This window comes from Salvia miltiorrhiza, chromosome 5 (assembly GCF_028751815.1).
Source record: "Salvia miltiorrhiza cultivar Shanhuang (shh) chromosome 5, IMPLAD_Smil_shh, whole genome shotgun sequence".
In the NCBI taxonomy this organism is placed as follows: Eukaryota; Viridiplantae; Streptophyta; class Magnoliopsida; order Lamiales; family Lamiaceae; genus Salvia; species Salvia miltiorrhiza.
The window spans coordinates 48182234-48188861 of NC_080391.1; positions in this window are offsets into that span (position 1 = coordinate 48182234).

The window sequence follows — 6628 nt, forward strand, 5'->3', positions numbered from 1 at the left end:
AACGAAAAACAAAACAAAGAAGAAAAATAGTTGGGTTACCTCCCAACAAGTGCTTAATTTAACGTCTAGAGCTCGACGATACCTCATGTTCTCAATGAACATCAAACACAGCGGGCGTGACAGAACGCTTAACACGAACAGAGGTAGAAGACCCATGCGCATCAGCTGCGTGAAAGACGACGCTTCCATTGGGCACATCTATCATAGCCCTCCCCGTAGCTAAGAATGATCGACCAAGAATCAACGGCGGATCTGTATCTTCAGGAATATCGAGGACCAAGAAATCCGTAGGGAAGACGAGCTTGTCAACCTTCACAAAGATGTTGTCAAGCTTTCCTCTCGGCTTCACTCTTGATCTATCCGCCATCTGAATCTCCATTGAGGTCGACTTGAGATCTCCAATTCCCAACCGCTTGAAAACAGAGATGGGCATCACATTGACACTAGCCCCTAAATCGCAAAGAGCCTTGGGAAAGAGCTCTCCTCCGATCTCGCACTCAATGGTGAAGCTACCCGGATCTTTCTTCTTCGAAAGTAGCTTCATTGGCAGCTCCGTGCCCACAGTTGTCGCCTGCGAGATTTTCCTATCCTCATGACCCATCTTCTTGGTGTGAACGACTGCCTTTTTTTCTTTATCATTGGCAGATGAACGGATATTGGCAGAGAAATGGTTGATTTCTCTGCTCTGGCTGTTGAGTTCTGAACTTTGCTTCACTGCTCTGCTATCTTGAGGCTCTGCACGCCGGTCTGATTCTTCAAGTAGCCTCTCTAGCTCATCCACTATGCGTCTATGCTCTGTCTCATCGGGATTTACAACTTTTCTCTCATTCTTGCAATGGGAGATCTCCAGCTTGATTTCCTTGGCATCCTTGCCGTTCCTCCGCTCTGGCCGATCTCGCTGCTCTGGCTGATCCCGCTGCTCTGCAGAGGAATGGTGATTCCTCTGCTCTGTACGATCTCGCTGCTCTGGCTCGCTTCTCACTTGAATTGCGTTACACTTTTTGCTCGGCTTCTCAGCACATTGCTCTTCAAGCACCTTCCTCTTCATCAGCCTACGGGGAAGTGGACCCTTTGGAATGTATTCCCTAAGTGGAACAGGAGCCTTGTGTGGTTCCTCAATCAGAGATTCATGCTCCTTGCTCGTCTCCTCACAGTTTGCCAGGAAAAATTCAATCGCTTCCTCATCTTCAGGAGACACAGAGTCATCGAAAATCGCATTGCATTTGCCCTTTGGATTGATAGTAGTGTTGCTCGGGAATTGGCTCGACTTGTGCTGCGCGGCTGCTTGGTTGGCAATCTGACCAATTTGAGTCTCCAACATCTGCACTTGCTTGGACAGTGCTGAGAAATTATTTTCAATATGACCCACTTGAGGCTCCAAATTGGTCATTCTTGTATTAACAGTTGTCTTCATACTAGACATCTCTGTTAACATCTGCTGCATCATATCCAACATTTGAAATTGAATTTGCTCAATAGTTGCCATCGTATGCAGTGCCTGAAAAAACGAGAAATAGAAAAATAAAAATAAAAAGAAACAGTAAACGCCTGAAGTACTACCTAGTCCTATCGGAAATATTAAAGCAACTTCTAATCACTCCCCGGCAACGACGCCAAAAAGTTGATCACTAATTTCTTAGCAACAAATACTGCAACTAACACAGGCAATTGTAGCAAGTAAAAAGTAACCGAGTATCGTATCCACAGGGACTGAAAAATCGAAATCACTCTAGCTATCTCCTAAACAAACTAAAATAGTAGACAGACAAACGAAAATAAAGATTGATTTACTAAAACGAAAATAACAAATAAAAACACTTAGGAAATTCAAATAATAAAAGACTCTGACCCTAGGGATGTACTTTTACTAATTAACTACATGCATTTAACCTATTGATTCAATTACCAATTTAATCCAACCCTGATGAGAGATCACAGAACTATTCACAAGCTTCTCTAACGAACACCTATGAAAGTAGATTAATTTACCCCCTTCACATTCAAGACTCCAAGGAATAAATTAACTCCCAAGCGTACACAAAGAATAGCTCCCTATAGTTTCACCTATCTCATTCAAGTGTCAAGGCTACTTCTATAACATGCATTCCTGAATCGGCTGAACAATTATCGCATTCAAGACTCAAACTGAACAGCTAGACATGTAAATTATTGGCCAAATAATTCACAAGAAATTAAGCACCAGGAATCATGAATCACAAGTTGGAAGGAAAATTGATATCAATAAATCACACACACATAATTAAATAGCTATGTACAAACCCTAGGTTCAGATGAAAGAACTAGCTGGACATCATAAAATAAAATAAAAGCATAAATAAAAGAAAGCAATTGAAATAAATAAAATAGATAAAACCCGGAAGAAATTCTGGATGAACGGCTTGAATCTTGAATCTTGCAGGAAAAGTTAATCTAATCTATGAAAGCATAAAAATCCTAAGTCTAAAACTGAAAAATATGAAAAGAGGTAAAGAGATGTGAAAAGATGTGTCTAATAGGTCAGGGAAAGGACCTATATATAGGCACAGGAGATAAATACAGTGTAGAGCTCGAAAATACTGATAAAATCCGAAAATCCCGCAAAATCCCGAAAATTCGGAAATTCCCGTCGGGCACTATTCACTGCTGTGCGCGATTTTTTTGTTTCGGCCATATCTTCCTCGTCCGAACTCGGATTTGCGAACCGTTTGCGCCTACGAACTCGTATCGAGACGAACTACAACTTTCATTAAGATCAACAGTCCAAATTAGAACTCCATATTTCTGTAAAATTCATCAAAATACGAGAAAGTAACATATTTCACAAGATAAAATAATTTAAGCACAAAACAATCATCCAACACTCAATTTCCTATAAAATTAACATCATAAGAACACTAAAAACCATGGAAACATGAGTGTTATCACTAGATCTTACTAAAATTAGGGGGTCTCATTGGAGCGGCCCCCTATATATATATATATATATATATATATATATATATATATATATATATATATATATATATGCAATTATGGACAATTCAGATATGAGATAAAATAGTGAACTTATGAATCATTGTATACATGCATAAAAGTTATTGCTTTCAGTATACAAATTCAACAAAAAAAATCAACTTAAAAGTATATATTTGGATATCATACAATCGATGAAACTCATTTCAAATATATAACCATTTGAAACTCAATAAAAAATTATTTGACTATACATTCTGGTTTCAAATCAATTTATAGTAATACCCACTATCCCTCAAACTTATTTAAATTTATGAAATCTCTTAATAATCAAATACTATAATTTATTATCTTAGTTGATTATACATTTTAACCAAAATTCGAACAACAACAACAACAACAACAACAACAACAACAACAACAACAACAACAATAATAATAATAATAATAATAATAATAATAATAATAATAATAATAATAATAATAATAATAATAATAATAATAATAAATAACAAAAGATTAAAGATGATGAAAAAATCATAAAGAAATATCAACTAACATGGTGCTACAAGAATTTGAATGCAAATACTAATAAGTTTAAATAGAACATTATATTGTTCCTTATTATTTTTTTCCATTTTTAAATTTTTTGTCTAGATTTTAAAATTATAATTTCTAATATAAAGTTTCTCAATCGAAGTTAGATCTTATTTTCCTTTTAGGTTATCTAAACGATTAAATGTATTAATGTCAAAAAAAAAATGATTAAATGTATTAAAAATTTGATGCGGAACCAAAGGTTTTTGATGAATAAAAAAAAGAAATTTATAAAATTCATTTGTGACGTAATTTAACTATTATTATATAAAAGTCTTTGGTGGACCTAAATTGCAACATACTTATATTACATCAATTTAGAAAAATTACTATGTGATTTAAAATAGTTTGGTGATACAGACGACAAAATGAATTTTGTTCGGAGAGGATATGTGAATATAATTATATAAATCACAAACAGGTAGTATTGAGAAAGTTAACTCACGCCTAAAGATGGAGTTTGAAACATTATTAATTAAGAAGGAGTTTGACGACGACGAGTACAACCTTTGGTGCATTATGCTATGGAGAGTTTGGACTTATAATTGCAATCTTAAGCATGGAGATGACAACCGTGCTTTCTTGAAAACTTTTATGGACGCTAAACCAACTTATGATGCTCATAAATGGTTGGGAGTCAAGCTGGGGTTGATGTTGATGCCAAACTTGATTCGGCAAAGAGGGAATATGGAGTTGGGGTTATTATCAGAAACCATAGGGTGCTCTGGTCGTCGCTGAGGGCCGCCCCGTCGAGTGTTATGATGGCTGAAATTATGGCGTTTATTCAAGGGATTGTTGTGTGCGTCGAGCATGAAGTGTCGCCGATGCAGATTTTCACAGACTCTATGTTGGCTGCGCGAACAATGGCGAGTGCGGATAAAGAGATTCTTGATGTTGCTAGAGAGAACATTCTTATTAATGTTAAGCATGTCTATAAGGAGGCTAATATGGCGGCTCATAGTCTTGCTAATTTTCTTCTCATTGTTCGGAGTCCGTTTGTTGGACGAGAGATTTCCCTAGATGGCTTAGAGATATTGTTGCTGATGATATTTTGTAATACAAGTTTGCTTCTTTAATTGGTTTAAAAAAAATTAATATCTAAATCTGCAAATCGAGCATCTTCTTGATGGAACATTTTAAACCAATTGACCTACCTGATAAAGGTTTTTGAATAAATTTTATATGATTATATTGCATCATATTAGCTTGTCTGGTCACTTAAAGTGGATAAGGATCCATTTAGGTCTTAAGAAGATAATAAAGATATTTTAGGACCAAAATTTTCTTATTTGTGAAGCACTACGTACTTTATTAGGCCTGATATAAAAATTGAAGTGAACTTACTAGCAAGATTCTAGAGGGTGTTTGGCTGATCTTAAGCTCCTTCAAGGTTTTGGCTAATCTTAAGCTCCTTCAAAGTGTTTGACAAAATTAGTTCTTAAATAGTTTATAAGCTGTAAAAAGAAGCTCTAAGAGCTTATAAGCTCGACAAAACTAAATTCTCTACTGTTAGGTCCGGAGGGTCTCGAATAGGTGTATGAGGGGGGGGAATACACCTATGGGCTATTTTTGACGAATTCCTCTAAAAACAGAGGGATCTCTAGAATGAGATCAAAACGAAACTTTACACGCAAACTTTGACACCTGTTGACTGAAAAGAGTTTTGACCAAACAGGGTTGATGACTGATACTGAAAACTCTTCAGTAATGAGTTATCAGTTAAGTCACTGGAACTTAACTGATGCACGTAAGGGCTTCAGTCGAGTTTGCTAAAACAGAGATGATATAAATCTTCCTGACTATCAGAAGATAGATCAGTCAGACTGATATCATACACAGTGGAAATAAACTTATTTCGGAATAGCCTCGGTTGAGCACGTTGTTAGTCTTAGGTTTCTCTTTGCGGTTATTCAGTATTCAGTTTATCAACAGTAAGAACACATATAAGAATGGAAAGACTGAAAGCTGTAAATAACACAGAGAGTTTTACGTGGTTCGGAAAACCTTTTCCTACATCCACGGTCGGTTGATCAAACCAACAATTCACTTCGCAAGTGCTTAACTGGTGCACTGCAAACCGAACCGTGTGCTTACCGGGTGCACACAACCGTTTCACTGAAGAGACCTTACTTCAGTACCCACGCTTCACTCGCGTCGGATTTTTCACTCCTAGCACGACCTTGCACTAGGATCTCACGGAGTCAGAGTAACTTCCTGAACTCCTATTCACTCAAACAATCGGCTTCTTTCTTGCGAAAGGAGGTTTGAAAAACTTGCCAACTATACTTCAAAGAACAAGTTCTTTGGAGCAAGTTTTGACCTGGGCTTCTGGGTAAACAGATATATGCCTAAGGTCTAAGAGAATGTGTGTAATCAGTAGTGACTGATTTTGGCTTTGGAATTCTCTTCTTCGATTCAAGCTTTGGGGAGATTAAGCTTTGGGCTGAGTAGCAATTTCGGCAGAGCTTCAGCTTAGGTCGTTGAATCGGTGAAAATTGAAGTTGATCCTCGAGCGCTATTTATTGGAGAGGTCTTGAATAGATCTGTTGGCGGAGACCGTCATCAAGATTTCTTCCGTTGGAGGGCAATTCGAATTTGGGCTGAGGCTTCAATCTTCGAGGTTCCTTGTTTGGTGGAAACGGCTCTCTTGAGGGATAGGAGATGTGACGTCTCTGATAAAGTAGCCACCAAATAGGAATGACCTCTGCAGAAAGGGATGATCCTGAGATCTCTGCATTTAATGCGGCTGTACGTGTACGCACGTGGCTTCCTTTGAACGTTGGAAGTTCAGTCCGAGGAAGAATGTTTAACTGATACTTGACTTTAGTATCAGTCTGCTGAGTCCTCGAAGCACGCATTAAGTAATCAGTTCTGAACCGATTCTTCAACTGATACTTCAGTTGGTATCTTCAGTCTTCAGTCCTTCAGTCCTTCGATCCTTCAGTCTTCAGTCTTCAGAACTGCTAACTAAACTAGAAACGAACTCTAACACTTGAGTTCAAAACAGTTATAGTCTGTTACAAATCAAACCTAAGGATTTTGGTATCATCAAAATAAA